Source organism: Onychostruthus taczanowskii, unplaced genomic scaffold (assembly GCF_017590055.1).
Source record: "Onychostruthus taczanowskii isolate IOZ18803 unplaced genomic scaffold, ASM1759005v1 scaffold25, whole genome shotgun sequence".
In the NCBI taxonomy this organism is placed as follows: domain Eukaryota; kingdom Metazoa; phylum Chordata; class Aves; order Passeriformes; family Passeridae; genus Onychostruthus; species Onychostruthus taczanowskii.
The window spans coordinates 7896905-7920472 of NW_024499796.1; the positions used below are offsets into that span (position 1 = coordinate 7896905).

The following is a 23568-nucleotide window of genomic DNA, read 5'->3' on the forward strand; positions in this document are numbered from 1 at the left end:
GGTGCTGGGAGCGGGGACTGGGTGGATGCCTCGGGCACTAACCTTGGGGAAATGGGAAAAACTGCTTCTGGTCCATCTGTGTGTGGTCAGGGGAAGGGAAACTTCCTCTACTGAGACTTTGGGCCATTCTCTCTATCTCAGACCAGTGTTTAGCAGTCCAGTTTGATCCCTCTGGGCATCGGGGCTGCCCTGTGCTCTTGGCAGCAGGGACAAGCCCATCTCCCGTGGCTGTGCCTCCATCCCTGCCCTGAAGCTGCTGCTGGGCCCTGGTTGCAGCAGTGTCCCTGCAGCTGCAGACAGTGCAGGAGGAGTTGTGCAGCCCATGCTGGTGACTCACCGTCCTCTGGCGTCGCAGGAAGCGGCTGGTGCCACGCGTGGGCAGCAGGGCAGTGCCCTGCCACATCCTGCAGCAGCTCAGCTCCATGCCAGGCTGGAGCAGGAGCCCGGGATACGGCAGGATGTGGGTGTTAAACCCCCTTGGTGCCTTGCAAGGCACGTGCTGCCAGCCTGTGATCTGGTCTGTGGCACACTGGGATGCTGCTCTTGCGGTGAACACAGCCACCGAGGGGTTTTGGTCTCGGTTTTGTTTGTGCCAGGAGATTTTGTTTTGGGGCTCCACACTTAGCAGGTCTGCAGGCACCAGCCTTGTCAAGCTGAAGGTTTGAGGAGAGCTCTCCTGGATGTTCTTGTGCATCCTTGCACCCTGTGCTGACATGGAGTGGGGAACCTCCAGTGTCCCCACTGCCCCTTGCTCAGCCTACCCTGTGGAAATGGGTTCAGCAAAGCCAAACCTCAGGAACCTCCAAGCTCTGGAGGAGGCTTTACCCCACCCAGGAGGCAGGGTGTGGACAGAGAGGCTGCTGAGCTGCTCCGCTGTCCTCTGCCCTGTGGGGACGTGGGGTGGCAGTGGCAGAGCTGGCAGCGATGGAGCAGCAGGGACCTGGGAGATTAATAATGGAAGCGCTGGCATCCGTTTGAGATTAGCGAGAGAAAGCTCAGTGCCCATCTCGCCCAGCATGTAACTTTAATGCCGAGATAATGAGCAATGATATTTATTTGTAAGAGATCTGGAGATATCGCTGCCCAGGGAGCAGCCAGGAGCTGTCAGAGCCCTCTCCAGCCCCGCCGTGGCTGTTCCCAGCTGTAACCCAAGCCCTCCCCTCCTCCCGGCTCACTTTTCACGCTCCAGCTCCGTTCACCGAGCGGGACACGTGGGCTCGTGGGGAGCCCTGGCTAAGATTTGCTGAAGCTGCTCGTGATTTGGGCTCTTGTGGTGAGGAGGTGTTGGTCTTGCCAGGGGAGTTAGGAGCAGCCCCTGGCACCTGCAGGTCAAGCTGGCAGGACAGGGTTTAAACCCGTCTCAGAGCCTGCTCCCCACGCTGTCCCTTGGAGCGTGGGGATGTGCCCAAGGAGGATGTGGGATGATCTCTCATCAGCTGAGCTGGAGAGGGGAGGGTGCTGTGGAGAGCTTGTGAGCAGGTGCTTTCCTCCACCGAGCCCCTGAGATTTTGGGGCTTTTTTGGTGAGTTTGGGAGCAGACTCCCACTTACCTCTTGGCTGGGTCCATGGGGATGTTCAGGCCAGTGACGTGTGCTCTAGGGAAAAAGTTGTGTCTTGTGGGTATTTAGTCTCCCTCAGACATCCCCCAGGATGGGAACAGGGCTGTTCCTGCTTCCCTATCCCAGCGTGGGTTGGTCTGGGAGGGCTGAAGGATGCCCAGCGTGGTGTTGTGTAACTCTCCAGCAGACAGGCTTAGGCTGCCTCTGGCAGGTGGGTGTCCCTTCCTTATTAAGCCATCCCTGGGGTAATTAGTGGGTTAAAGCCTGATGAGATAATGCTCCATTATTTTTGTGCTATTGGGGGATTAGGAGCAGCGGGGATTTCTCAGGGCTTTGTCTCCACTCGGGTCCTGGGCTGGCTGCACGTTTGCGAGGGGTAAGAGCAGCTGGGCATTCCTGGCACCCTCATTCCCGGGGTGCAGAGCCTGCCACGGGGGGCTGCTGGTGCACAGGCTGTGCTGGGAGAGATCTCCTGTGACTGCTGGACCAGCCCCATCCATCACGGCGCTCCAGCGGAGCGAGGAGGTGACACTTCCAAATAAACAGGGAGAGGTGGGTGGTGCGCCAGCCCAGGGCATCCCTGGGGGGATTCTCCCGTGATTTATGGCCGGGACGAGGCGGGGCTCTCGGCTCAGCCTCTGGAAGCTGTTTGCTGTCACACTGCCGTGGGGGCTGCAAGGACAGACATGCCCCGTGTGTCACTGCGGTGACACGAGTGGCTCCCAGGCTGCCCCCTCCCTTCCCGGGAGCCTGGCCAGGGACAGCCTCAGGATGCTGATGGAGCTGGCCTTCAGCCCTCTGAGAGTCACAGGGATGCTCTGGTGAAGGGGTTGGGTGGCTGAAAGCAGGAATGGAGTGAAATGTGTTTAATGAAACAGGGCCTGGCTCAGCAGGGCTCCCCTCCTTGTGGCACCCCGGCTCAGCCAGCCCCGGAGCCGCAGGGATGGAGCTGGCACTGGAGCAGGGAAGCAGGCAGGCTGGACGTGGGCCAGGCTGTGCACTTGATCCAAACACAGCTGGAGCTGATCTGATGAAGTGAGAGGTTAAGAAGAGAGCATCTGTTATCTAAAGGGGACACACAGAGGGAAACTGTAAGCTCTTTATTCCCCCCCACCCCACCCCCTCTGTTCAGTGCATCATCTTGGACTTTATTTCTTTGATTTATTAAGGAAGCCTGCGCTTCCGGGGCTGTAATTAAGTGCCACTGTGTGAGCTTTTGATAGTGCGTGGATGATATAATGGCTCGCACGGCTGCCGTCTGCTCAAGTGCTTCAGGACCGAGATAACACGAGCAGGGATCCCTTCTGCACATCAGGGAGCAGGGCTGAGTCACTGGCGGGGTGACAGAGGAGGCAGGGAGGGATGGGGAGCCACTTAGCACCGAGGTGGGAGCAGGGTTCGGGGGGGCATCCCTGACCCCGGCTGGAAGGAGTTCACATCCCCCTGGGGAAGTCCATCAGAGCATCCTTACAGCTGCTGGGGGCTAAACCGGCTGCTGCCCCTCCACATGTCCTTGTTTCCTCTCAGCTGTGCCTTGTGCTGGAGGTGGAGAGGGCACCACAGAGCCTCAGCCAGCTCCTGGCTGCTCCCTGACCCCGGCTGGAAGGAGTTCACATCCCCCTGGGGAAGTCCATCAGAGCATCCTTACAGCTGCTGGGGGCTAAACCGGCTGCTGTCCCTCCACATGTCCTTGTTTCCTCTCAGTTGTGCCTTGTTCTGGAGGTGGAGAGGGCACCACGGAGCCTCAGCCAGCTTCTGGCTGCTCCACAGAGCCATCCCGGGGCTGTTTTTAGGGTAGGCTCTTGGAACAGTTGGTGTCAGCATCCTCAGCATCCTGCAGGTTTCCCTCTGCTGCCGGAGGAGTTTGCTGGCAGAGCCTTGGTGTGGAGCCAGGGGCTGGGGAGTTTTGGGCAGGAGCAGTTCTGCCAGCCTCTGGAAAAGGGCCAGGCAGACACAGCTGGAGGTGTCACGAGGGATTCACTGGAGCTGTGTCACCCTGTCACCCTCCTGTCCCTGCAAGGGGTCCCCTTACACAAGGTAAGGCCCCCAGACAGGGTGGCATTTCCAGGCAGGCACGCAGTATTACTGTAATGCCAAGGGAAGGGTCTGTTCACATTCCTGCCTGGCACAATGGGCTCTGATCATGGTGTCCCTGTCCCTGTCGGTGTCCCAGGCCACGCTGGGACCTGGCAGTCTCTGCTGATGTCCCTGGCTTTCCCCCAGGGCCCAGTTCTATTCCCAGGATGGCTGCTGAGCCTCCTTCTGTGCCCAGCCTCGCTGCCCCTCAGCCACGCCTGGGCTTTAGGCAGATAGAAATTTCTTTTTCCTGTAAGGAACATTTTTGATACATAAGCAGGATTATTTCTGTGGCTTGGCCAGCGGCCACAGGAGGAGCGAGCTCAGGGCCTGGAGAAGATTTCGGCTCCTGGCTGAGGGGGGAGGAAGAGGAGGAGGAGGAAAAGATCAAAAAGCCCAACCCTACGTGTAAATAAACTTAAAAATAAAAAAGTGACAGAGATTATTTGCTGCTTAATGAACTAAAATGTCCAACCTCCCACCGAGCAGCGACATTGTTTATAAACTACAGAAAGGGCTTTATTTTAATGGGCAGTAAATCCCATTCATCCCCAGCCCTGGCAGTGCGGAGCGTGCGGCATGAATAGGCTGCTCGCTCCCGTGGCTGCTCCAAGGGGTGTTTTTTCCCCCCTTTTCCCATATTTGCTCTTTTCCTCCTTTTCTCCTCTCTCCTAATCCCCACCACCGTGCTGATAACGGGGTTATCTGGCCAGGAAGAGAGGAGGAATCCGTCCCTGTGCCTCGGCATGTCACATCCGCTGGCGTTTGTTTATTCATTTAAAAACGCTCCCCCCTCCCCGTTCTGTCCCTGGGTGGCAGCTGGAGAGTGGCCCGAGATAATCACAGCCTTATTTTTTATTTATTCCTCTTAAATAAAGCCTCCTGTAGCCTGCAGGCAGATTGTGTCCAGTTGCCCCCATCCTGTGCTCCTTACTCTGCGAACAGGGAGTGGTGGTGCTTGGAGCAGAGCCCCAGTCCTACAGCTGATCCCACTGAGGATCCCTTTCACAGGGAAAACGGTGGGTTTGGTGTGGGGACAGCCCCACTGAATGTGGCAGTGGGGCAGGAAGGACCTCAGGCAGCAGCCAAGGAGTTGTAGGCAGGAAATGCAGATCAATATTCTGTCCTGGGCAGAGCATTGTGGAGAATAAATACATGGTCGCATTCGTGGAAATGAGAGCATCTGAGATGGGGATGAGGTTTGGGTTAAAAAGTGATGGCAGTTATTTCTCCAGGTTTGGAGCTGGTCAGGCTGGGCAGAGCACGTGGCTGTCAGTGGGAAGCAGGTTGATGAATGTGGATTGGGGGATCTTGAGCCACTGGGAAAAGCTGGGAGCTGGTACCCACCATAGGAGATGGAGTGTGGTCAGGTCAGGTGGGAATTTCAGACGTGCCTGACTTGCCCAGCACCTCAAAAAACTCCTGGCCGTAACTCATAGGACAATTTACTCCTAAGGCAAGAAAGAAAATAGTAACTTATCTATTCCTGCTTGAGTTTAATATCCATAATCTGCCATTAATCAAACCAGGGCTGTAAGATCCTTACTGAGGCCTAATCAGTGCATAATGGATTATCTACAGGAACTAATAAAAGGTAATTATCTATGCTTTGCAAGTTCCAATTACTGTACTTATATGATCAATTAATTCTTGTAACAGTTTCCCAGGTGGAATTTGTGTGACAACACGAGGCTGACTGCAGGCAGAGGCTCAGTGCCTGCCTGGCTGCAGGATGCCAGCAGGGATGCCAGCAGGGATGGCTTGAAGCTGAAAGAGAAGAGATTTAGAGGAGATATTAGGAAGGAATTCTTTGCTCAGAGGATGGGCACAGGTTGCCCAGAGAAGATGCGACTGCCCTGGAAGTGTCCAAGGCCAGGTTGTACAGGGCTTGGAGCACCCTGGGATGGTGGAAAGTGTTCCCTGCCCATGGAGGAGGTGGGACTGGATGAACTTTAAGTTCCCTCCCAAGCCAAACCAGATCCTGTGCCGTGGAGGGCAGCAGATGCTGGTGGCAGCGATGTCACCCTGCCAGCACAGCCACCCCAGCACATCCCAGTGCCTGCCCTGGGAAAAGCCAGCTCCGTGCAGGGATCTGAGGGACAGCGAGCCCACCCTTTGGTGGGCTTTCAGCCACGCAGGGTGGTCCTGGCCCAGCCAAAGCCCCTCTGGCCTGGGTTATTCCCTCCCTGGAGCAGGAGCCCAGCGCGGGGTCGGCGGCCGCTCGGCCCCGTCGGTCACTGCACGGCCCAGGGGACATTGCCCCGAGCTCAGCGTCACCTCGGGGACCCCCAGTGCTCCCTTCCCATGCCCCCAGAGAGGCAGCTGGCTCCACTCATCTCCTGCTGCCTGTCCTCGGGTCCCTCTCTGCCTTGCAGAGTCGTCGGAGGGTCTTAGAGGAGGAGGAAATATTCCAGCAATGTCTGTGCAGTGTTAGGGACGGCTTAAAGTGACAATAAATTTGAGGCACTTTACGTGTCCACCCCGAGCCCAGCATTGTTGTGGGTAATTTGAAGCAGATTGAGGCACATGGCAGATCTGAGGGTTCTTGCAGGAGCTGGGATGGAGGAGGAGAGGAGCTGGGGAATGAAGGAAAACGCCATTCCTGTGCTGCTGGGTGGAGCCTGGAGCCAAATCCTCCCAGGCTGACCCTGGACACCTCTCACAGTGGTGACTGACTCATGACTCAGCCTCTGCTTCTTCCTTCTCTTTTGGGGGAGTTTTTAATGTTCTGGAGCTCAGCAATCCTGTGTCACCTTTTGGTGTCCTGCAAGGTCAGGATGTGTTTTGGGCTCACTTGGATTTGGGGTCCCATAGCCAGGTCCTGCCCCTGAGGTGGCATGGGACATGGGATGTGTCACATCATCCCTGTCCAATCCCTATCCTATTGAACCAGACCCTTCTTGGGAACCCAGGTCTGAGGGTGTTTGGGAAGGTGTTGGATGGGTTTAATGAAGTTCTCTCAAGATTTGTTCCAAATCTTTCTGTTTGGTTTGATTTCAGCCTTTGCAGAATTTCACATCACGGCAAAGGAGCAGAAACCAGAAATTGTTTCAATACAAAACTTGGGTTTCTTTTTTTTTTTTTACAAAAACAGCTGTTGACATGGGATCTTTTGAGAATTTCCATTGTTACTTCCCCCCAACATGAAATTAATTCATCTGTGGAAGTCCTTTTTCTGGGAACAGTCCTGGTTTCATTGACATTTTCAGTTAACACGGAAAAAACCCAAACCCACAAAAAGGAAAAAAAACAAAAAAAAAGGAAAAAACAGCCCCCCAAAGCCTTTCTTAAAAAAAGAAACTCCCCAGCTCTCCCAGTGCCTAGGACACAACCACTGCTTTGTTCCCAGCATGGCTGATGTTCCCAGCTTGCTCCAAGCTGTTCTGCTGGATGGAGCTGATGGAGCTGGAGGGGAAGGGATGTTTCCTCCTCTCTGCTCCAGTGGGGAGGGAGCGCTTTCCATGCTGCTGGAGATGCTCCCACACACAGCCCTCAGCCCCAGCCTCTTCCACAGCTGCTCTATTCTCCTTTCTTTCTTTTGTTTCATTCCTCTTTTATTTTTTTTTCCCCTTTCCCCAAGCAAGCCAACACAAGTTCCTTCAGACATTCCCCTGCAAACTATTCTCCCACTCCCATTGCCCCATCCCAACTTCTGCTCCTGTTTTCTTGTCTTGGCTGGATGTCTGGGCTGTAGGGACCGAGTCTGGGCATGCCAAATCCCCTTCAGTCCCATTTCATACCTTTGATTCCAGCCTTTAGCCTCCCCTGTGCAGACGTGACTCCCTGCCCATGGATGTGCCCACGTGGTGCTGGCAGTGGGGTGCGGTGGGTTTGGAGCTCAGGCTGATTTACACCTTTCTGGGACAGCTCATCTTGCACTGAGTTCCAAAATCAGCTTGACAGCGAGGTCACAGGCTCGGGCAGGTGATGCTGGCCAGGGCGCTCAGGCTCCTGGTGCAGGTGCTGGGCTCAGCTGTGGCTTCCTGAGCAGGAGGACAGGGATGCCATGCCTCACCCTGGAGCTACCGACCCCCAAATTCCCTGCTGGGTAGCTGGTCACAGCTGGGTGCATGAATTCCATACCTCAGATTGCACTAATCACAGGTCTTGCTTGATAAAATCCCCACCAGCCCCCTCTGACAGGGTTGTGAAGTGTTGTTTCACAGGGATTGTGGTTTCTGGGGGGAGCTGCTGGCTCTGGCAGGTATCGAGTGTGACCAGTGCAGATCTCACTGGGAAATGCCACCCTGGGTGACAGGGAATCGCTGCTGAGGAGCTGCTTGGCGGTGGGAAAGGCTAACAACTGTTTGTCAGGATTAGGAAGCGTGTGGCTTGGCAAAGCCTGGCTTAGCAAGGGCCGATGCAGATAGACACGTGTTCCAGACCAGATTTGTGTTTGTTTGCTCGCTTTGTTTTAATTTGAAACTGAACCCTCTTCCCTGTGGTTAGAGCCTCCCAGCTAAGCAAGTTTTAGCACAGGGAAGTTGCTCAAGGAAGGGAAAGGATGCTGGATGAGGCGTGAAGTGAGAGCAACCGCTGTTACCACAAATGCTTCCCAACCTCTGGGAACAAAACCATCACTTCCCAACCTCTGGGAACAAAACCATCACTTCCCAACCTCTGGGAACAAAACCATCAGGGGTTTTTTGCTCTGTCCTCTCCATTCGTCCCCTTTTCCAGTGCATTATTTCCTAAGCTAACATTGCTGCTTTTATTATTCCTGCTCATTGTTTAAATGGCACCAGAGGTGTGCACAGCGTTTTTCAAATGCTGGGGAAGAAAATGACCTTTCTCACAGGGGGGATTGTGCTAATTTAGGTGATTGTGGTAGAAATAATTAAGGCTGAGAGGGACAGGGAGCACCACAGAGTGGTGTCAGAGCAGACGGGTGGCCTGGAGCGAGGTCCTTGTGCCATCTTTCACCTGGGAACAGGAATTCTGAGCTTTGGGAATGTGGGTGATGGGAGAGGCATCGTCTCCCTCACACAGCTCTTGTACCAAAGGCTTCCGAAAGGAGAGGGAAAAACAATCCCAGGCTTGTGGCACCTGGTAATGCACTGACCCAATTGTGCACTGCTGTGTAAGGGGAGAGAAATTCCTTCCTGACCCTTGGGCTCATCAGCCCATGCCCTGAAGCATGAGATTTGATTTTCTTTATCTGGCTTTCCATAATTGCAGATGCTGTGGTCGGTGCTCCCTGTATCCCACCCCTCAGAAGCAACATCTGCTGCCTTTAACTCGATGGACCTTCTCCTCTGGGACTCCCATCCCGAGGCTTTGCTGGGAAGTGCCTGGAAGGAGGGAAGGATTGCTGGTTCCATCAGCCTTCCCAGCGCTGGTGGCTCAGCTGGGGAGGGCAGGTGTCCCCATTGCCACGGATAAAGTCCTGAGCGTTTGGGATTTCTGTGGGTGCCCTGCCAGAGCCCATCCCAAAAGAGTTAAAAGCCTCTCTCCCCTTCCAGCCTGGGGAAGTGGAATTAGTCACAGCCCTCAGGAGAAGTGCTGGCCAGGTTATAAAAATGACAAACGAGCAGAAATCAATAATGAGGTTAGTGTTTTCTGGGAATGCCAGGCACAAAAGGAAAAATGCATCAGCACGGGTGGCGGTGCTGGGATGGGCTGCCCTGTCCCTGGAATTGTCCCTTTCTCCTCCCCATCATCTTTGAGTCTCCCTGGCACCTTCCACGGTGGGATGGCTCTGCACACCAGCACCTCCCTGGGATTTTTGGTTCCTCTTGGAGCAGATCTTGTGTGATTCCAGCTCCCTCTGGGTGCTCCTTCAGCATGAGGCAGCTCTGGGATATGGGAAATCGGGGATTCCAAACGGTGCCGCCGGGGAAGTTGAGTTTCAGGATACAGGGCAGCGTTCCCACAGCAGAGAGGGAGCATTGGAGGCCACGTTTCCTTTTCCAAAGGGACTTGGGCATGTCTGGAAAGGAAACGGCTGCCTAATTAGATGGCTTGAAAATCTTTACCACTGCTTGTTACAAATACATTCATCATCCCCTATTGAAAGAACCACGCTGCAAAAATGAAATTATTATGATTGTTATTATTTATAGTGTAGATGTGAATGAGCTGAATCCCGTCCTGGCCTGGGCTGGGTTCAGAAGGTGACCCAACCTCCCAGTGCTGCTTCTTGGCCCTGGTGTCACCTGGGTTCTGTGCAGCCATAAACCTAATTTGGGATGTCTTGGGAATTTGCAGCAGTGCTTTAAGGTGGGCAGCTTTAAAATGTGTAAGAGAGGGGAAAAAAGTGGCCCAGGGGTGTAAATAAGAGATGGGAGTGAGGGGGGTGATACCTGGCAGAGGTCAGTGAAGGGTGGGAGTGGGGAAGGCTCGGGTGACAAGGGACTGAGCTGTTCCAGGGGAGCAGGAGGTGTCTGCACAGCATTCCAGGCTTGGTGGCTTTTCCCAGGGTATTAACACATTTCTCTAATTAATACAAACTTCCTTAATCAGCCTGGGATTCTGGTTGACCTGGCTGGGTGTCTGCTTCCTCCTCTGGGATGTGGTTTCTCTTGGAAGCAGTGCCTGGTGCCTGGAGCTCTATCACAGCCATGAAGAGCCTCAGGGATGGGTGGCAAAATGCAGATCTTGATCTGTTGTGGCCTGGGTGACACCCAGAGCCTGAGGAGCTGTTGGAGAGCAAGGGGTTAATGGAGGCTGAGGGGGATGGATACCTGGGAAGAACTCCTGTTCCTCCAAGGTGATCTGGGACACTCACACTGCTCATTTTCAAGGCGTTGTCTCTATCACCACTTCCCAGCTGGAATTAGTAGGGCCAGTTGGACAAAGTGGGCTCAAAGCCTCTGATTCCAAGCACCCCAAGAACTCCTCAAACTTAAAAAAATCCCAGAGCAAACCAATCCCACCCCCTCACTGCCTGGATGGAGTGAGGCAACACTGCGGAGTGAAGGATTCCCACTCCCTGTCTGCCATCAGCTGGGCAGGGAAGAGGTGAGCAGTGTCCTGCTGGGATGAGATGGCCCCCAGGAGTGCCATGCTGGCATCTCTTGGTCCCACAGGCAGCTGCCAGCACCTGCCTGAGGCACAATTCCACGTGCCATGGCACGTCCAGGCTCTTCCACAACCACGGATCCGCGGAGCCGCGCCGGTGCGCGGCAACCTCTCTGCCTTGGGTCCCTGCCAGTGCCGAGAGCTCTGCCCCGTGCTGGTGGCACTGGTCCAGCCCCCAGGCTGATGAGGTGGCTGCCAGTCCTGGTTAATCGTTTGCCAGGGAGCGCTGCCGGGGTGTTTCTGAATTCCTCTCTCCTATGGACACGCTGCGGTGCGCTCGGCTGTCGCGCTCTCGCCCCGAGCTGCTGCACCGAATGTTTTGCAACAGAAAACCCCAAACCACATGAAAGCAGCCGAGTTTCATATTTCACTGTAACCCCAAATTCAGGTTTGCCAGGAGTTTCAGTAGTTTTACGAACCTTTCCCACGAACCTGCAGTGAGAGCTGTCGTTGGGCCCGGTTTTGATGCAAACCCAGGTGTGACTCGGGTGGCGTTTGAGGTCTGTGCAAATGTGAAATCCGAAGGGTTTTGAGAGGAAGGAAGGAGGGAACCCAAACACACGTCAGGGCAGTGCTTGCAGAGAACCCTGCACACATCTGGGGCCAAGCTGTCATTCCTTGGGGACCCAGAACTGTGGCACCCATATTCTCAACACTGTTGGTTGGTTGTTCTTGGGGATGCTCTGAACCAGCTTGGCAGCATCACCCCCAAACCAGCTGCTAGAATTTGATAAGTGCTGGTGCTCCGAGCATCCTGGCTCTGTGGACTGACCCGAGGACCTTGTGGCAGCTTATTCTGATGTCTGCCACCTCTGGGGCTGCTTTTGGAGTGGCTATGGGTTTGCTTTAGGAAAAACTCAGTGAAAGCCAGCGGTGTGCAGAGATGCTCCAAAAAACAAGCGGGCAGCTTATTCTCGTGTCTGCCACCTCTGGGGCAGCTTTTGGAGTGGCTATGGTTTGCTTTAGGAAAAACTCAGTGAAAGCCAGCGGTGTGCAGAGATGCTCCAAAAAACAAGCGTCGGGGTGGGGATGGGGCTCCCTGTGAACCACGCCTGGCACACACCCAGCCCTGCCTCTGGATTCTGTGTGTTATTGGATCCGCCCGCGGATCGCTTTTTCGGCAGCGCCGGCTTTCCTTTCTCCAGCAATTTCCTGAAATAACGTTAGGGAAATGTGAAAATCTTGAACTTTTGAACCTCCCCAGAGGACGGCAGGAGGAGGGGACGCCCGCCTCCTCCCTGACGTTTATTTTGGCTACAGGGCCTGGGGATGGGGAGGAGGGGGCTCTGCAGGCCGCAGAGGAGCCGGAGCAGCGCTGCCCCTTATTAATTAATGACTTTCTCATCGGTGGGTCACGGAGGCGAGGAAGGCAGAGGAAGTTTTCTTTTGCTGGCAGATGCCGGGGAGAAGGGGAGTGCCTGGGCTGGGTGGTGAGGGCAGGGGGTGACACTCGGGGTGATGGATGGGGCCGCGGGATTTTCACCGGGCTCTGGACACGGGCAGAGAGGAGCAGAGGAGGGAAGGGGGATAGGCTGTGCCTGGGAAGTACTTTTCCCTCTGATGAACTTCAGAGGAGTATAAATCACTGCCAGGCTGCAGCTGCGGAGCATGTGACGCTGGCAAATTAATGGGCCTTCGGAAAAGCGGCCATCGCATTCCCCTCCGGCCTCTTAAAGGCACCGCCGGCCTTCGCAGGGCTGGGAATGAGGAACCGGCGGGCCAGGGCTGGGCTGGGGGAGCCTCATGGTCCTGCTGTCCCCTGAGTGTGCCCATGGAGATGGACTGGCCCATGGAGATGGACTGGCCTGAGCGCCCTGTGGTGCTCTCCGTGGTGTGCTCGATCCATGGTGGAGCTCATTCCATGGTGGAGCTCAATCCATGGTGGAGCTCAGTCTGTGGTGGAGTTCAATACATGGTAGAGCTCAATCCATGGTAGAGCTCAATCCGTGGTGGAGTTCAATCTGTGGTGGAGCTCAATCAGTGGTGGAGCTCAATATATGGTAGGGCTCAATCTGTGGTGTAGCTCAATCCGTGGTGGAGTTCAATCCGTGGTGAAGCTCAATCCATGGTGGAGCTCAGTTTGTGTTGGAGCTCAGTCAGTGGTGGAGCTCAGTCTGTGGTGGAGCTCAGTCTGTGTTGGAGCTCAGTTTGTGTTGGAGCTGTCAGTGGTGGAGCTCAATCTGTGGTGGAGCTCAGTCTGTGGTGGAGCTCAATCAGTGGTGGGGCTCAATCTATGATGGAACTCAATCCATGCTGGAATTCAGTCCATGGTGGAGCTCAATCCGTGGTGGAGCTCAATCCGTGGTGGGCTCCTGCTGTGGGCAAACAGGGCCGAGGTGCTCCTGGGACTGTGATTTTTGGGTACCTGGTGGGGTTTGGTGTAGTGGTGCCTCCGCTCTGCTCTCACATACTCGAGTTCTCTGTACCAGAGTGGAGGATGGAGACAGATCCAGGGCCAGCCAAAACCTTGTGTCTGGAGTGTTGAATGTGCATCAGAGATGGCTGAGGCCTTGCCTGGGGGCAGCAGGGTGCTGTGGTGGGGTTTCTTGGATCATCTTTATCTTGGTGGCACCAAGAGGCCACCACATGTCAGGGCTGGGCATTCCCAGGCATCCTATGCAAACACCGCCTTGCTCCTCTTCCTCTCTCTTTAAAGCAGTGGTGGAAGAAGGGGAGAATCCAGTGCTGCAACTCCTGCCCAGAGCTGCTGGAATGTGGGAGGGGGAGGGAGCCGAGCCACCAGCCCAACAGTTAAAAATTACTAAATACTTCCCTAATATAATTAGGTTTCCATGCAAGCAATTGCTTTAATTGCCAGAGGGATGTGGGGCTGTGCGGGGAGAGCCAGGCTGGGCTGGGCTGGGCTGCTGCTTTGGTCGGTGTCTCATGTTCTACTCCAGCTGGAACAAGGGATTTGTGGGGGGAAAATATTCCCAGGGATGCCCCAGTAAGGATTCAGCTAGGCCAAAAATAAATAAAAGTGGACATGGTGGGGCTGGAAGCAAGTGGTGGTGAGCAGGACCAGTGGCACCCCCCTTGGATGGGTTTGCTGGAAGATGAGCTCAGATTCTACCAGGACATGCTGCAGTTTAAATTCCTGTTTATTTTTTAAGTGCTGTTGGAGCAGGGAAAGTTATGCAGGCAAAAAAAAAAAAAAAAAAAAAAAAAAGCCCAACCAAAGCAGAGCCCACTCTGTGATTTACGTGGTAAAGGAGATAAGTGGGGATTTAAGGAGAAGGGAATATATAATTGAGACGAACGTGTAACATGAGCAGGGATCCAAACAGAGAGATTGTAATCAGAAGTGTGAGGAGAAGCTGGGGTTTATTAATGAAACGTCTCATCCATTTGTCAGCTGAAGAGGAGCAGCCTTTCCCAGCAGCTGGAGGTGGAGGGGGCGGATGTGGGGATTCTCTCGGTGTTCCCGGCGCAGGGATCGAGGCTGCCATCTCCCTGCCCGCCTGGATGGTGCTCAGCCTGGGAGTCCAGGCAGGATTGGAGGAAAAAAGGAACTCTGTGGTTTCTGGGAAGCTGGGTGTTGTTGTTTCCCTGGCTGGAATCTGCCCTAGAACTCAGGAGCTGGGGGAGCTGCTTGGCGGGGCTGAGAACCACGCGAGGAAGGGCTTGCTGGAGCCTTCGTCAAAGTCCCTCATCTTCCTCATGCTCTCCTGATCCCAGTGCTTGCAGTGCTGCTCCGCTGAGTGCTGCAGTGCCCAGGCACATGTGGGAAGTGCTGCTGACCCCGTCCCACAGCCCTGCTGGCTCCCAGAGCTTGGACAAACCCCTCTGTCCTAGCCTGGAGGCTGCAGCCTGGTGCAGACACATCTAACCCAGCTTTGGAGAAGCACTGGGAGCCACGTGGAGAGCGTGGAACACCCAGCTCCAGGGTCCTTGGTGCCACATTTCCAGGAGCTGTGTGCCTGGAATTCCCATGGTTTGCCCTTGCTGTGTGGTGTGGGTTCTGCTCCGTGGTGTGTGGTTTGTGCCATTGGGATCACCAAGCGTCTGCTGTTATGGTGACACCAGGAGAGGTGACACCAAAGCCTGCTGAAGTCACCCTATTTCATGTCCCCCTCAGTCCCTTTTATCCCTGCCCAGCATTGCCTTTTGGGCCTCTCCATGCATTGGGGTTGGACAGTGGGGTTGGACAATGGGGGTTGCACAGTGGGGTTGGACAATGCTTGCGGTGCCTGAGGGGTTAACCCGGAGCCGTGCTCAGCTCTCTGCCTGTAGATGAAGAGAACATTTTTGTGAGGGGTCCTTCCCCTTCCCAGGCCCTGGCAGTTATCTGTGGGCTGCCAGAACTCCTGGAACGCCGAGCCCCGCTGGACATTGACCCGTCGGTGCCGAGCTCAATTAGCTGAGGCTATCTGATTGGACTTGGCGCAGCCTAATTAGCTTTGGACTCCAACCAGAAACTTAAACCCAAAGGCAGCTTGCAGGCAGCCCATCCCTTGCTGCTGCCTGCCTGAGGGAGGGAAAAGCTTTCCCAAGCCTCCTCTCTGGCCTGAGTAGTGGGAAGAACCCACCCAGCCTGCCTGCCCATCCCTCTGGCCACACAACTGGAGTTGAGGGGGCTTAAACCTCCCCTCCCGCCCAAAATGTGTTTACTTATCCTCAGCAGGTCACATAAAACCAGAGGCAGCTTCTTCCTCTTGGAAAAAAGTGCATGGCATCCAGTTTCTAGAGGGAACTTGCTTTTTTGGAAGGGGATTTGACTCTGCCTTCACTGTCTTGTCACACACCTTCCTGTGTAGCACCCAGTTCTCAGCTCCTTCTTCCTCCTGGACCTGGACCTGCAGGTCACAAAGTGGGTGTTTTGTCCCTGAGGGAACTGGCTCACTCCAGAGGGTTCTCCAGTCATCGCTGGAGATGTGGAGGAGGAGCTGAGGTGAGAAGGGATGGCAGTTTTGGGACCCTTGGTTCCTTTCCCTATCTGTGTTTCCATCTCTGTGACCATTAATGCTGCTGGGAAGGAACCTTCAGGGATCTGTTGACCAACATCCCACCAGGCATGCTTCTGAGGGTGGGCATTTCTTCAAGGAGACTTGGAAAACAGCCTTCCCATGGGCTGCCCTTGCCCAGTTCCCAGCAGTGAAACCCTCTGGAGGGTTGGCTCATCCCACTTGGATGCTCATGAGATGTCTCCTGACCAGATGACACCTCCGTGCCCATGCCAGGCTTGCTGGGTCTCAGCTGAGAGATGGAAAAGTCCAGTGACCTTGCCATCCTCCAGCCCCCACTAAGGAAAACCACCACAACTGATTTTCTGGAAAACCACTAAGCAGTGTTGGCTTTGCTGGTCGGTGGCAGCACAGCTTTGGTGTCTTGGGCTGCCAGCTGCACGCTGGTGGTGAGCACCAGCCCAGGCCCCGCTGGATCAATTAAAGCCCATTATGCCAAGTGAATGACTGTAATTATCTCAAATCTGGATTAATGTGCACGCACAGCACCGTAATATAATCCGCCTGCCTGGTGCTTTGTGGGCCGCTGTTCCTGGGAGCCAGGCGGAGGCAGGGATCCACAATTCATGGCTGTCTTCCTCCTCCCCTTCCTCCTCCTCTCACCTCCTGCTGCTGTCTCAGACCTGAGCATGGAGCTGGCCCATCCTGTAGGATCTCCAGAAGCCACGTGGGCTGGTGCTGCTGAGCTCAGGTGGGAGCAGAAGGCGACGGGGAGGTGCTGTCCCTCCTGCCACTCCCCAAATTCTGCAGAGCAGGGGTGGATGCAGCCCATCCTGCACCTCCAGGACTCGTAACAAATGAGCAACACATTTTAGCCCGTGGATCTCAGAGGCTGGGAGAGCTGCTGGGCTGCTCTGCTCTTGGCCTTTAGGATTTGGCTCATCCCAGATCTGCTGGGAAGCTGAGGCTTGGGAGCTCCTGTTTCTGAACCCTTTTGGCTGCTTCTTGCCCTGCCTGCTTTGCAGAGGGATGTTCTAGGGCTCAGGGGAGCAGGTTCCACAGGGGTGGAGAGCTTGGCTCCAGGTCTGAGCCCCATCTGCTCTCCACATCCCTCCTCCCTGGAGCCCAGCGTGGAGATGTCCCCAAGTGCTGGGGACAGTGGTGGGATGGACTGGGGCAGTGCCTGATCTGGGTTCTCTGGTGCACATGCCACGTGTGTGGCTCATCACTGGGATGTCCTGGGGGATCTCCAGGGTGAGTGGAAGCTTCTCCTCTTTCTGCTGGAATGAGCCTAAAGCTCCCGAGCTCCCAGCATGTCTTCCTGGATCCTGCTTGGATTTTCATAGCTCAGAGCTCAGCACCCCCTCAAGGGCAATCAGATCACTTCCAATTTGCCCATAAGCTCATAAAACTGCAATTGAATGTAATTAAAAGGCCATAATGAGCTCCAGCAACCTGCGGGACCACTGTGCTTGAGCTCTCCCCGTGCTCTTTTCAGGGACTAGGATGGAGCCAGCGAGGCTGCCAAGGTCAGCGGCTGCAGGGAGGATGAGGAGCTCCCTGGGCAGCATGGGCAGACTTTGGGAAGCACCTGGGTGCCACCACCCACCGTGGTGATGCCCATTAGGAAAGAATCCCTGGGAGCAGCCCTCTGTTTTTGTGGAGCTGAAGGAGCTCTGCTGGCATAATTTCCTGCTAGTTTGCCTTCACTGGTGCAGTTTGGGAGCTGGAAAGGGGCCAGCAGGTCCAGTCACCTCCCCATGGCGTGCCCCAGGCTGTGCTTGGGGCATTTCCTGCTAGTTTGGCTTCACTGGTGCAGTTTGGGAGCTGGGCCAGCAGGTCCAGTCACCTCCCCATGGCGTGCCCCAGGCTGTGCTTGGGGAAGGGGGACAGGGGACAACTGCAGCAGTGGTGGCTGAGCCCTTTTCCCTTGGCAGTGGGGTCCCCCACACCTCTCTTTTAGGGTGTGTGAGGACACCCAAGGAGCTGGAGAGATGTAACCCCAAGCAGGGAAACCCCAGCTGTGCCAGATTTGGGGCATACAGCTGGGTTTGGGGGGGCATCAATCCCACACCCTAAGAGCGCCAGGAGGGGACAGCCCTGCTCTGAGCTACTTCTGCGAAGGGCTCTGAAGAGCTGCCACGTCGAGCCCTTCATCAGCCACCCCCTGGCAGCCCAGGAGCCCTGGCAGCAGCGCTCACAGTGCCCCTATTATGGGCTGGCCCTTCCCAGCCAGTAAATTAGGGGCACTGTGAGTGCAGAACAGAGAGCATTGTGAGAGCGGGGCCAGCGCCGGCCCTTGAGGGATGAAATAGGAGCCTGTAATTTCTCAGCGCTGTTGTGACATCTTTGCACAAGCGTGTGATTGAGTCACATTTGCTTTATCAGCAGAATCCTTGTTTGCCTGGGTGCACCCTCCCCCCTCCACCCAGCGCTGCCAGGGTGGGGGAGAGCTGCCCGCTCCCCTCCCCCTGGGCTTCCCTGCTCTCCTCACACTCCCCACATGTCCTGCTCCCCACCCTGCCTGCTTTTCCCTTCTCTCTCTGCCCCTGGAGTCTGCCCTTTCTGCTTGGGACATGGGATGGGGTCCTCCATGTGGTGGGGAGATGGTTTGGGATGGGGTCCATGTGGTATATTCCTCCATTGACAAGCTTCTGGAAAATTCCCCTTTCAATCCTTCCCCCTTGGAGATGGGGTAGCCCCTGCAGGCTTCCAGCTCTGCCACTGCTCCAGGAGCAGGGTGTGATTTTAGCAAGCTCCTGAGAGGGTGGGATGGGGTTTTTAAGGGAAGAAATCCAAAAGAAGCCCCTGTGCTGGTGCTGGGCACACTTGGTGAGCCCTGGCATGGGCTGCGTGCCCTCTCCTCCACGGCAGCTCTGAAGCATCAGGAGCAGCTATCCCATTTTTGTGTGGATCCTGTGGTGGGGGGTCTCCAGACCCCTGGGCACCCGGGGTCCTGCAGCTGATGGGCTGAGTTAGGGGTGAGTGTCTCCAAAATTGGTGCTTTGGGCTAGATTGCCAAAAAGTGGGATTTTCTGCAGAGGGGAAAATAGGACGGAGAGGAAGAGCAGGTGCTGGAGCTGCAGGGACAGAGGTGACCCAGCTGTGGGACAGGGATGTGCTGGCAGGTTTGGGGTGGGTCCCACTTTGGGGAGCCCCCGTGGCTCAGCAGTGGCATGATTTTCCACTTCCCCTTCTCCTTGTGGGAAGAGAGCAGAGGTTTCCTGAGGGCTAAGCAGGAATTCTGGCAGGGGAAGGAGAGTGCAGTGGAAAAGCTGCTCGTGGGTGCCGTGAGCTCACCCCAGGGTGAGCTGCAGGTGAAATGCTGGCAGGAGGCAGCACCAGTGCCTGGCAGCAGGCAGAGGGATGCTGTGGAATTCCTGCAGCCAAGGAGAAGCCCTGCTGCTGCACTGGAAGCCCAAAAAGCACCTCTGCTGCTGGCTGGGTTCAGCAGAGTGCTGCGGGAAGGTTTTGGGGACAGCCAGAGGTGAGAAGCTCTGTGGCTTTGAGGTTTTAGTTCGGTCAAAGTGAAACCTGCTGGGAGGAGGAACCCACCCTGTGTGGATTGCAGCTGCAACTGAGCTTCTCACTGTCCTGGAGCAGCTTGAGCCAGCACAGCATCACCTGGGGAAGAGTCTGAGTGTGGCTGGAGAAACTCTCCCAAATCTCAGAGAGAGTTCCTGAAGAGAAACTGCACGTGGTGGTTTTGAAATGCCTGCCAAAAGACAGATTTCTGTGTGCTGCCCCACGTGCAGGGCTTGGGGGGTCTCAGAGGGATGTTCTCAGGTTTGTCTTTGTCCTCGAGTCCGTAAATATAAAAAGAAAAAACAATTCCAGTTCTTTTTGCTGAAATCAAAGCTACACTTGACCATGCTGCATTCCCATGGTCCTACATCCCTTTGCCTGTAGCTGTGGAAAAGACACTCAGAAGGGATTTATGGATAAAACACAGCTGTATCTTCTGCCAGCTTGGGATCCATTCCCAGGGATTCCCTGTGTGCTCAGAACCCAGGTGGTTTGAGAGGATCATCTGCCTGTCCTCACTGGGCAAAGTGCTTTAAATGCAGCTTAATTTGCTTGGATTTGCCACAGGGTGCTGCTTATTTCTTGGCTCCATGGATGAGTTTTTGGGATAAGAACCACAGTGCACCTCCCTGAGTGTGCCCAAGTCAGGCTCTGCTGGCTCCGTGGCAGCAGCCACCCTGGAAGGGGAGCAGGCAGCTCTTGCTCCATCCTCCCTCCAGTTCTCAGCTGGGCTGATATAAACTGGGAGCAAACTTACTCAAGATTGTAGGCCAGGGGCTATTTAAATTCATCCCCGAGTTGGTGCTCAGGACAAAAGCGAGGACCTGACCTCTTGTGGTCACAGCATTACCATGGCAATTTTCACATGGAAACCGTCCTGCCTGGATCCTCCCGTTCTCCTGCTGTTTTCCACTCATCCCCTGGTTTGCTGTGGGGCAGGTGAGAGCAAAGGAAAGGGAAACCTCCATCATTTGAGGTTCCTTGTCTGGAAAGCACGTGAGATTCCCAACCTGCTTTTGAGGAATGAAAGCAAAAGGACACGGATTTTCACGGCCAGGTTCATTTTGGTGTAGAGTCACCAAAGAAGGAATGTGGAGCTCTGCCTTTACCTGCTCCACATGCATTTGGGGGTGAGGATTTGGAAGCTGGGCACCCCCAAAGCGATGCTGGAGAGCACAGGAGGAGGAGGAGGATGTTGGCAGGAGCCTGATCCTGCTGCTGGTCCTGCTCCCCTCCCAGCGTGGCCCCGCAGAGCTCTGACACCGAGGGCTGACTTAAGGAAGGGAGTGGCAACCCAAATTTAGAATTTCCTCCTGTTTAATACCCAGGGTTGATTCGCTTTCTGATTAAGGAGGAAGAGGTGCTGAGGGAAAAAAAAAAAAAAAAAAAAAAAAGAAAAGCGGTAGCAGGGGGTTGTGAGTGACTTTCCAAATCTCAGCTGGTGCCAGGGACAGGCTCTTGGGTTGGTCCTACAGTGACATCTCCTTGAACAACCCCCCCTGACCTGCTGCAAACCCCTTGATCCCACTGGATTTTATCCTAGGTGGGCAGCTCTCCTCAGCTGCAGAAAACCACAGCTCAGGGAGTCAGTTTGTGCCTTGAAATATGGTTTGTTTTTTAACTTCCCCTCTCTCAGATCCGAGTGCTGAGCCACCAATCTGCTGAGTAAACTGCCAGGATATGCCAGAAAAGGTTTTCCAGCAGAGCTAGGTCACTCTAGTTTTACTGGCAAAGCCTCTTAGGCATAAATGAAGATTATTCTGGTGAAAGCTTATGCTGGTACACTTTATTCCAGTACAAATGATCTATCCTGGGAAAAAAAGCGCCTCTGCACGTTGGAATTAGTCTGCTCTGGGACATTTTGTGGTCTAGAAATGTTAAAATCACAGCCCTTGGTGGTAGTGCTGGATCAGCAGAAGCTGCTTCAGCTGCTGCAGACATGCCCTGGCCAGGCAGCAGCACTTGGAGTGACACTGGGTGACAAAATGCCACAGGGAAGGGTGGCGAGGGCTGGTGGCATTCCGGGTGTTCCTCGAGGGTCTGAGCTGCCCATCTGGGGTGCAGCCAGCCATGGATGTTGGCTGGTCCAAGCTGGAGTTTTGTGCTGAGTGCCAAGGGGATGGAAGACAGCAGTGGAGCTGCCCAGGGGTGGTGGTACCAATATTTTATGAAGATTTTTTTTTTTCCTTATTGAAAATGATCAATAATGTTCTTGTTCTAATTATTATTGTTATGATTATGATAATGCCAGAAGAGTTCTGTCTGAGGGAAGGGTGATGCAGCAGTTGAGATGCTACCCTGGATTTTGGAACTGCCAGGATCTGTTCCCAGCTTTGGCATCAGTTTTTGTCTGGTTTTGGGGCTGCTGCTGCTGCAAACCTCTGTGAGGTGGGAATCCATCCCAAAGAGATCTTGGAAAGGCAGGGATCTGCTGAGGGAAAGGGATGAGCACCAGAAACATAAAACTCAGGCTCCTGTGCTGTCTAGGGGATGATTCCTGGTGTGGGAACACTCCCAGGGCTCCTTGCAGCCATCCCCTGCACATGGATCATGTGGCCCTGCCCTAAATGTCATATTCCTTGGGAAAAAAATTCCCATCCAAACTCCGTGGCTGGCAGGCTCATAGTTTGGAGGAAGAAAAAGAGCTTCACTGCAAATTCTGCAGCTGCTGACGAGCTCTGGTTTCTGATCTCCCGACTGCCATGGGGCATCTTCGGGGAGAGACAGAGGTCCTTGTGCTGAAACAAAGGACACACACAGAAAATAGCTGCAGTTGAGGGGTGTGACAGAGGGGAAATGCTTTCAGAACTTTTTTTTTTTTCCTATTTTTTTTCTTTAATTTAGAAACAGGCACAGAGTTTATTTTGGTCAAGAGATAGTCACACACAGCAGCTTTAAATGGCAGAAGTCCTCGAGGAGAAGGAACAGTCTCACAATGCTTGAGCTGCAGATGCCTTTGGGGAAATGCCTCCTCTGTTTGCTGCAGTCCAAGTGGTGCTCATCAGTTTGGGAATTTATTTGTGTCTGTTAAGGATATTTCCTCAATCTAGGCTTTTTTCTTTTTTAAATCTATCTTTTTTTTGTAGCATTCTTTTTGCAGTCAAGGTCCTTTAGGACACTTGTGATGGGGAAGAGGGCAGACTCCTCATATCCCACTCCTGATGCCCATCTCTCCACCTCAAGTTCTATTTTCCCCAAACTCCAATTCCCTCCAGCCAGCATCTGGGCTGAGCTGCCTCAAGTGGACTGTTGATTTTGCTAAGTTTAAAAAACCATATTTGCTTGCTGGATGTAAATGTTTGCCATTGCTGCCGCTCTCCCGGCAGGGTTTTGGAGCTGGGAGTGTTTGGATGAGGAGTGCAAACCTCCCAGTGTCCAAGAACTTGGAACTTTTGAGTTGTGATGCTCTGCAGAAGTCCTGGTCTGGTTCACATTTCCCAGTGTGTGGCCCTTTGGGTGTAAACACCCCCAAATGTGGCCGTGCCTCGCCACAGCTCCATTCCACACACCATTATCCCTCTCCTCTCCTCCTCTTTCTGTTTTTACCTCCCAGTTCCGTGCTGGGTGCTGGGAATCACACGGATGTGGGAGCAGGGTGTGTGAGGGGAGCTGATGTGGTGACGTGGACGTGCAGGGAGCTCCTGAGGTGCCCAGGGGTTGGGATTTTGGGAGAGGGGCTGGGCCCCACACGTGCTTGGCATGGGCCAGTTGCCAGTGACCCTCCTGTGACCTCTCTGCCTGAAATATTCCCGACCTTTCCAAAGGAAGGACTGTGCTCTGCTGCCTTCCCTTTGCACAGGTCAAGGGCTTGCATCTGCTGCATCCTTGGAAGGATCCTCCAAAATTTCCCTCCATCACCCCCTGGCTGTTTATGGGGGTTTGCTGCTGGATGGCTCCGGGGGCTCTGCAGGGCCCTGCTGCTCTCCCAGCCCTTCCAAAACCCCAAACCCAGAGAGCTGGGAAGTGCTGTGCTAAACCCTGCCCTGGAATCCTCCAGGAATTTCCTGGGGTTGCTGTAGTGCCTCCCTGACGTCACTCAGCCGCGGGTGACGTGGTGGCCGGCGCTTGGCTTGTGTCAACATCCTGTGAGAGCCCGGCCAGGCCAGCCCCAGGGACAGGGCTGCTCCTCTGCCACGGCCCAGGGGTGCCTTTGGGGTCACAGATGGGGTTCTGGGGGTCTTGGGACAGTGATGGGATTCTGGGGGCAGCAGAGGGATTGTGAGGACAGCAGTTGTGTGCTGGAGACAGAATTGGGATTCTGGATGTACCAGTGGGGTTCTGGGGGCAGTGATGGGATTCTGGGGGCAGCAGTGGTGTGCTGGAGACAGAATTGGGATTCTGGATGTACCAGGGGGGGGTCTGGAGGCAGCAGTGGGATTCTGGAGGCAGTGATGGGATTCTGGGGGCAGCAGTGGTGTGCTGGAGACAGAATTGGGATTCTGGATGTACCAGTGGGGTTCTGGGGGCAGTGATGGGATTCTGGG

The 23568-nt window shown here is 54.7% G+C and overlaps 1 protein-coding gene across 2 annotated transcripts in view; it reads left to right on the forward strand.

Annotated features, from left to right (window-relative positions):
- RXRA (retinoid X receptor alpha) overlaps positions 1-23568 on the forward strand; it is a 99790-nt gene that overhangs the window by 41266 nt on the left and 34956 nt on the right. The window lies entirely within an intron of this gene.